The sequence below is a fragment of the Medicago truncatula genome, chromosome 4 (genome assembly GCF_003473485.1).
Source record: "Medicago truncatula cultivar Jemalong A17 chromosome 4, MtrunA17r5.0-ANR, whole genome shotgun sequence".
NCBI lineage: Eukaryota > Viridiplantae > Streptophyta > Magnoliopsida > Fabales > Fabaceae > Medicago > Medicago truncatula.
The window spans coordinates 42146922-42156125 of NC_053045.1; positions in this window are offsets into that span (position 1 = coordinate 42146922).

Sequence of the window (9204 nt, forward strand, 5' to 3'; positions counted from 1 at the left end):
GCCTCATACACTGGGAATTCAAAATTCGGAGGGAATGCAGGGTTACTGTGCCCAACGGGTTTATTATAGTTCAATCTGCGTAAAATGGTTGGATGATTTTAGAAAGAGGGTTTTTATGCAGATTTTTGAAATTAATAAGAAAAATACAGATGTTTTGGTTTTTTCTGGCATTACCATTATTTCCAAGGGAAAAAGGGTACTAAAAAAAAAAGCAGTCGTGAAAGAAACGACAATTTTTATTAATCAACGGCAATGCTGAAACAAACATGCCCTTACAGAAAATATCACTCTCGCTTTGGGCAGAGCGAGAGGATTGTTATTTTGAAAAACAAAATACTTAAGCAACAAGGTATATTACTCAGAAACATGCATGATTGAGGGAATGTCAATGGCATCCCAATCTCTCGCAAAGCCTCCTGGTGTAACAAATACAGGCCTCGGGCCAAATCCAGTTGCTTCTTCTGTGATTGCGTTGACAAACCCAGCACTACAGAATGCCCCGGTGGAAACTCCTGAAGTTGGGGAGAAGCCAAGACCTTCCTTATGCTTGTTCTCACGAAGCTGTATTAACTTGCCCCAGCCGGCAGCTTGACCCTCTTGGACGGCTCTCTGTGCATCCTTCAAAGAAGCCATTGCAGTTCCATCCCTCTTGGGCTCCGTACCTTCGACAGTCAATCCTTGAAAAGCAGTCCCCTCTGCAGACCCTGCTTCTATGCAGGAGAAAGATGATAGCTGGCTAACCAGGTATGCCTCCTCTCCATGAATGGTAACAAGCTTTCCATTCCTTATGAACTTCAACTTCTGATGTAAGGTGGAGGTTACCGCACCCGCATCGTGTATCCACGGTCTTCCCAGCAGACAACTGTAGGATGCATTAATGTCCATCACTTGGAAGGTAATCAAGAAATTCTCAGGGCCAATGGTTATCGGCAAGTCTATCTCCCCCAGCACATTCTTTCGAGATCCGTCAAAAGCTTTGACCAAGAAAGTACTCCTCCTCAAAGGGGTCCCTCGGTAGCTCAACTGATCTAGAGTTGACTTGGGCATTACATTGAGGGAGGAACCGGTATCCACCAACACATTTGATATCATGTCTAATTTGCAATTCACCGAGATGTGCAAAGCCAGATTGTGACTCTTTCCCACTTCCGGCAACTCTTCTTCACTAAACCAGAGGTTGTTACAAGCAGTAATATTTCCCACTATGCCACTGAAACGATCTACCGTGACTTCGTGGTCAACATAAGCCTGGTCCAGCACTTTCAACAAGGTATTCCTGTGAGCCTCAGAGCTCAAGAGTAACGACAAGACAGATATCTTTGAAGGAGTTTGCAGCAATTGATCAACGATCTTGTAGTCGCTCCTCTTTATTATCCTCAGAATCTCATCTAAATTCGAATCCTCTATAGATTTGCCCGGCTGGTTCACATCTGCAGCAATGGGTGAAACAACGGTTGGAGTTGCTTCTTCAACTGGTGGAGTGATTGGCGTAGCTACCTTTTTCTGAAATAACGGCGGACGGATCTTCCCGCTTCTTAGCGCTGCAGAAGTCCCTTCGGCAATATTGCTTACTGTGGCAAAGGAGGCTAGAGGCACCTCTACTCCATTTTCTATCATAGTAGCATTGTATTTGTATGGAACAGCCTTGTCCGAAACATAAGGAATTGGTCCTGGCAACCTTATCACTAACGGCTCAACGCTCTCCCTCAAAGGCACCCTCTTAACAGGTGGATCGTGAAAGACCGGCACAATTACGCAAACATCACTGACAGTAAGGTAATTGCCGTCCATCAAGCTCTGGACATCGTTTTGGACGACATGGCAGCCCAAAGGGTTGCGGGAACATTCTTGGCACTCAGCATGATCATGTTCAAACAACAAAGCTTGGCACAACTTGATATGGAGTGGCACCAGAGGAGTTGCAACATTGCGGACATCCAGCATGGGAACCTCTTCACATATCTCAATCATATTCACGGCAGCATGATTTGGGAGCGGATTATCGAGGACATGTGGCACATTGTTCTCAAAAGTTAACTTCCCTTGATCTATAAGCTTCTTGACGATGTACTTTAGAGCATAGCACCCCTCAACATCATGCCCTAAAGCACCTTGATGGAAGTCACACTTAAGATCAGAGCGGAACCTTGGAGGTAAAGGGTCCGGTGGAGGCTTGCCCTGCCTAGTCGTGCAGTGTCCTCTCTGGAGTAAAGTTGGAAGAAGCTCTGCATACAACATTGGTATAGGAGGAAAAGTTGGTCTAGCATATTGCTGCTGCTGCTGTTGAACTGGCGGTTGATGTTGCACCTGTTGAGCGATGGCATTGACAGGGACCTGAGGTTGGCCCGGTGGCAAAGGGTACTGATGATAAAACGGTGGGAAGAACGGATGCTGAGAGTACGGTGCATAAGGGTAGGACGGGGGAAACTGAGCAGCATTGATAGGAGCGACAGTAGCCTTGGATGGATTAGTTCCAGCGGCTATCATTCCCACCTCCGTATCTTTCTTCTTGTGATGTCCATTACCATATCTCTTCACAGCATTCGCAGATGACTCAATCTTCTCAAACACGATGATGCCTTCCCGAACAGCTTCTTCCAGACGTGTTCCCATGGTAACCATCTCTGAGAAATTGTTTGGGGCTGCGATAATCATCCTTTCAACATAATCCTTCTTCAAGGTCTTTAAGAATGTCTGGGTCATTTCCTCTTCATCTAAAGCAGGAGTGATACGGGCAGCTGCCCCCCTCCATCTCTGTGCGTATTCACGGAAACTTTCCTCCTTCTTCTGAGATAGGGACCTGAGAAACTCCCTATTTGGCTTCAGTCTTGTATTGAACCCATAATGGCTTTTGAAAGCGGCTGCTAGCTCATCAAAAGTGTGGACATCATCTTTGCTCAGACTAGTATACCACTCTGCAGCATCTTCCATCAGACTGTCTTGGAAGTAATGGATCATAAGGGAATCATTGTCCTTGTAGTTGCCCATCTTCCGGACATATTTGACAATATGATTTTGAGGACAAGTCAGCCCGTTATACTTGTCGAACTCCGGGACTTTGAACTTTTTTGGAACATCTACCTTCGATACTAAGCAGAGATCCTGGGTTTTAATGGAGTCTCCGTTTCCCCTGTTGGCCTTAATTTCCCGTCGGAGCTCTTTGGCAAGCTCTTCCATCCTCTCTTCCATAGTTCCGGTTGTGGCGATACTCCCGCGGTGCGCATTAACATGGACAAATTGAGGCACCGTATTCACAATGGGTTCGGTAACAGTTGTCGCGACTTGAGTCATGGCGGTACTAACAGGAGTCAAATTTGCCCCTGAGATTGGGCCATTGCTGGTAGTACCAGAGGTGCCTGCACCTGTATTAGCAGTATAGTACGGTGGAAGTCCGTAAGGATACCCAGATGGCATGGTAAAGCGGGGATCAGTTGTTGCGGTAGGAATCACATTTGCAGCTGCAGAAACTATAGGGACTGGTTGTTCTTGAGCAGCCAACAGAGCAGTCATAGCATCATGAGCTTTGGCCAATTCCTCCTTTAGAGATGCCAATTCGGTACGGAGCTGCGTGTTCTCTTCTTCCATAACCTTTTTCTTTCTTCTGTATTCTCTGGTTCGATCAATTCTATCAGGTTCGTAGACCTTCTGAGCACGAGCCACTTTTCAAACTGCGACAGAGGAACCAGGAGGTAGTGAGCACTTGGAAGCTTTTGTGACCAATGCATGATGCATATGATGCATGATATGCAAATGCAAATGCAAAAGACTTCTTTTTTTCATCGAAGGATTTTTAAACAAATTAGAAATCTTGTAAATAATCAAAACTACATGGTATTTTCAAAAGGAAGACTTTGAAATTTCAGCAAGATAAACAAATGAAGCCCTCAAGCATAGGAAGTAGTCGGAGAATCATCGGACTCGGAATCTGAATCACAGTGTCTGGCAAAGAAGTCTCGTTGTCCTCTGGCTCTCTTGGAATCCCTCATAAGCAACTCGTCTTTCTCTTCCAATTCCCTCCGGACCTTAGCTAGTTCCTTCTTCAACATCAGGTTCTCATGAGTCTTCTGCTCATCTCTACCATCCAAAGTCATGATTAGATTCTCAGCTTGATTGTACCGAGCTTTCCACACTTGCTTCTCACGACTCTCCATAGCTAGATGCTCCTGATACATATCCTAAGTCGTGGGGAGTAGAGGTAGAGGCATAGATGGAGCAGATGAAGACACGTATCTCATAGCTGGATAAGGCATACCAATCTCCTCAGCTCGATCTATCACCCACTGAGTATAGGCTTCATGAGCAACACCGGATCTCACACCTAGATGCTTCACACTCTTCCTTCGAACCTTGGACCAAGCATCCATGAAAGCTTTCCTTTGTCCGGTAGGAGCATTCGTGTAGAAGAAGAACTCTGGAGATGTAGCAAGATTGATGGGCTTCGACTTCATAGGGAAACCAAACTGTCTCATAGCAAGCTCGGGGTTGTAGTTGATTCCTCCACGGGTACCAAGAAGAGGTACATTGAGAAAGTCTCCACAACCCATAATGATTTCCTTCACCTGAGCGGCAGGAGTGAGCCAGACGACCTCATTAGGAGTGAGGGCCATAATCCGCTGCGAGTAGGACCAGTTCTCCGAGTTGTCATGGAAGGAACTCGGAAGGTGCGAAATAAACCACCTATACAAAAGAGATATGCAGCAAAGAATATACCCACGGCCCTTGAGAGTCCTGTCATGAATGGCGTGGTAGGTATCCGCTAGCAAAGTAGGAACCGGGTTCTTGGAATGGAAGACCTCGATAGCATTCATGTCCACGAAGTTGTCGAGGTTCGGAAAGAGAATGAGCCCGTAGATAAGCAAAGCAAGAATAGCCTCGAGTGTATCCTGACAAGTAGTACTGAGATTAGCCTGCTCAAGAAGATACTTTGAAGTGAACCCCCGGATGTGAGACTTGGTAATAAGATGGTTGGAGACGTCGGAAGTCTTGAGGTAGAGATCCTTAGCAATAACCAGAGGAGTAAGAGAAGTCCCGGGACCGGTGAAAGGCGTCTTCTCGGCTATAGGTATACCCACTAGATTGGAGTAAGCCTCGAGAGTAGGAACCAACTGGAAGTCCGGGAAAGTGAAGCAACGGAAGCTCGGATCATAAAATTGCACTAGAGTGTGCACTAGCTTCTCTTCCACATCGGTTCGGAGCAAAGTAAGCAATCCCCCATACCGGAGTCGAAAACCTGTTTGACTCTTGACCTTGAGTGCCAACTCTCTTAAACTGACCAAATCCACTTCCTTGAACTTGTAGCACTTAGTCTTCTTCATACCTGTGATTATTTACAAAAATTTCCATTTGTTTAAGCCCTTCGATGAATGCATGAAAAATGTTTATGCATGAATGCATGTATGCATGATTGTGTTGTTTAGTTACAAAGAACAAGGTGGGTTGAGATTCAAAGTAACAGGGCCACGGATGGACACGGCGTCCGGTGAACTAAGGCTTTGGATAGTAGTAACCAAGGTTCTAACACAGTTCCCAAACTGCAACCTCTCTCACATATATCATGGTAGTACAGGACGACACCCGTTCCATGATTATTTGTGAGAAGGTCTAGTTTGAGTGTAGTATCGCGTGACGACTAAAGTTTGAGACAACACTCAATTTAGCCACCGCACTACGTCCTAAAAAGGCTAGGATGGGTTTGGTAACTACGGTTCATAGCTTCGTCGAACAATTGAAAGTGAAGTGCCTAAGCATGACAACACGCGCCGACAATATCACCTTCAAAATGCCTCAGCTATGTGAGATTGATCGCATAATCCAATACACGAGGCAACCCCCGGATCGAATTGTCGATTATATCTCTACCTAAACATAAGTTCACTCAGCCCGGGTATAGGACTTTTGATATTCTCACCCCACACGTTTAAATGAAAATAAACAACTATTCACATATGTAAGTAATAAAACAAAGCGTGAATATAAACTAAGGAAAACTAGGCGTGACCCGCTAAAAAAAAGAAAAGTCCCCAGTGAAGTCGCAATTTCTGTTATCATGGTTTTTGGGTGCCAAGCCATTAATTGGACTTGAACCTTTTGACCGTTGATATCTCTCTTTTTTCTTGGGAAGGGTAAAAGGAGAAAAACCCTTAAAAAGTTCTAGATTCGGGGGTCGTTTTCGCTACGGGAAGGTGTTAGGCACCCGGAACGATTATGGTATTCCATAAGAGCCGTTCTCCTAAGTTGATTTCTACGCTTTATTTTTATTGCCTACTTGTAAAAAAAATGAAGGTGTGATTAGTGAAGAATGGGGGTGAGAAGAAGTAGAATTTGATTTTATTTCGGCTTGGAGGGGTTAAAGTCCCTTGCCTACGTACCGTTTTACGGGATCAAAACCGGCGTAGTTCTTGCTAAAAAGACTTGTTGTTTTTTGTTTTAATTGCTTGATTTTAAATCTTGAAAATGATTTTGAAGAAAGGGATTGAGAGGCTTCATGAGCATTAGAGTATGAAAAGAGTGGGGGTTTGTTTAGTGATTTTGCAAAAAAAGTCTAAATGATTAGATTTATTTGAGAATTTTATTAAGAAAATAAAAGATGAAAAATTGTTGGAGTTTTGACTCCATTTTTATGAAAAATATTTGAAGCGAATTTGTTTGCACATTTTTGGAAGAAAAAAAAAATGGATTTTCTCTAAGTGTTTAAACCTAAGCATTCATCTAACCATGCAATCCTAGCCATACATCTACACATGCAATCCTAGCCATACATCTAGGGTGAGTGTGTGCGTGCCGGTGCGTCATAGTGTCCATAGTCCATATTACAAAAATTGCCTAAATACATTCTATGGCCCCTTTGCCAAGCTACAAACCAATGATAACAAATTACATCACCGAATGAATTAAAATTTGCAAAAAATAAATGCTAAGCTAAAGGAAGTGGAGGAGATAGTGGTGAAATGGAGAAATACTCATGAAATGAATGGAACAAAAGAAATGAGATGATTAGTAAAATAAAGCATAGAATAAAAGAAATGCACAAAAAATATTAAGAGGAAAGACATAAAAGAAACTAATAAAGTGACAAAATGTGCATGAAAATGGTCCTAAGGCTCTAGCATATGTATGACCCATAATCCCTTCATTATGGCATTTTTAGAGGTCTTGCTTTGTGCCATAATGTAAAAAAAAAAAAAAAAAAAATGGGACATATTTGATGCTAAAGTTTATGGCACACTTTCAAACTATTTTGGCACTTTATTTACTAGTAAAAATGCATACTAATTGCAAGTCAAGAAGGGAGATGAAATTGAGATACACAAGCAGCAAATTAAACATGTAATCAGTAACAAACTTATCACAAAATTGCATTCCAAAAATTCATATCACATGTCAACATTTCATGAGGAGTACACTACTAAAAAATGCACAAATTTATGTCTAAATACACTAATTACCCAAGAAATATCATATGTTTTTTTTTATCATTTTAAAACCATTGAAAAATATAAAAAAAAGTATGAAAATACATCAAGAAACATGTGATAATTTTTGGAGATTTTTAGAGAAAATTTAAGCATGCAGAAGTTCAAACAGCAAAGAAATATGGTGCAGATAGCAGGAAAATAAACAAAAACGTACAGAAAAAAGCCCAGCCCAAAACCAAAGGATCCGGATCTCACAGGGACGCTCAGGGATCGTTGGATTGATCCAAGATCCCAAACCCTAGATCTAAGGGCTCACAACGCAGGGGGTTGGACCGGTCTTGAACCGGTCCGGTCTAGCGCCCTATATAAAAGCCTAATGCGCCGGTTTTTTCATTTGCAACACACCTTTCTCTCTCTAAACTCCTCTTCTCTCGCCTCTCTCTCGCCTTTCTCTAAACTCACCGCCGGTGAGGATGAAGCTACGGCGGAGACCTTGAAGGTCCGCCGGAAACTTCATCTTCTCCGGCGAGCCTATGAACTCTCTGGTGACCTAATTTTCCAGAACTTAAAAATTTCCACATCAAACGATTCGTCCTTTAACCCTAAACACGAATCCAGCAAAGATTTTCTCAAACACAGCTTGAAACGACGTAGATCTGAAAATTTTCGTACGGTTTTGAAACTAATTTTTTTGATCTTTTTTTGAAAGAAAACGTTTAGATCTTTAAGGATCTACATCGTTTCGTCGTTTATCACTTCTCTGGTGCTTGTTCTTGCTTTCAAAACTTGGATCCTTATGGATCTAGGTTTTGGTGTTTACGGTTATGATTTTATCTTTGTGATTCTGGAAATTTTTTTAGATCTGTTTGTTCACGTGATTTTACAGGTTAAACTATGATATCACTTTTGAAAAGAAATTCTGTTCTGAGTTTTACCTGAAGTTTTTGATTGGAGGTTTTATGAGATTCTTCGGAAAACTTGATTCTGTTCTTGATGATTTTTGATTCTTCTGCTTGTTCTTTGGACCGAAAATAAATCGGTGATTCACCAGTTCTGTTTCTTCATCTTCTTCGCCGGTTTCAACCTTGCTTCTTTTCCTCTTCTAATCTTCTCTGTGATCAACGCTTGAGTTTGCTTCTTGCTTCTTAGATCTGCGTGAGAGGATCCCTGTGATCAGTGCTTGAGCTTGCTTCAATGTGAGCTCGCACTTAGAATTGCAGGAGAATCTTCAATCCAGTGATGAAGATTCACACGAATCTCTGAGGATTGATGTGAAATTCGTTGATTCTGATGAATTTTGAAATTTCTGGAAACGGTTAGGGTTTTGTGTTCTTGGTGTTCTTGAGAAATTTTCTGTTTTGATTCAATTGCTGAGAGAGAGAAAATTGGATTTGTGTTTATGAGTTGGCGTGTGATTAATGGATCTGATCCTGACTTGTACAGTAAATGCGCCTTTTATAGGCTGCCATGTGTGCTTCTGAACCAATGAGAAAGTGACACCTGTCTTGGACTTAAGGACCTTGCTGCCAAAAGGAAAAATAAAAGGACTAAACTGCAATAATAATAAAAAGGACTGAAATGGAATTTTCAAATATTTTGGACTAAAATGCAATTTAAAAAAAAAAAGAGTTCTGGACTGAAAAGCAATTTTGGACCTCTTTGAGGACCAAAATGCAAAAATAAAAATAAAATTGAAATAAAATTGGTAACCTGACAAAACGTAAAGTGAAACCTAAAATAAAATCAACAAAAGGACTAAAACGAACCAAAAACTGACATGAGGTATTTC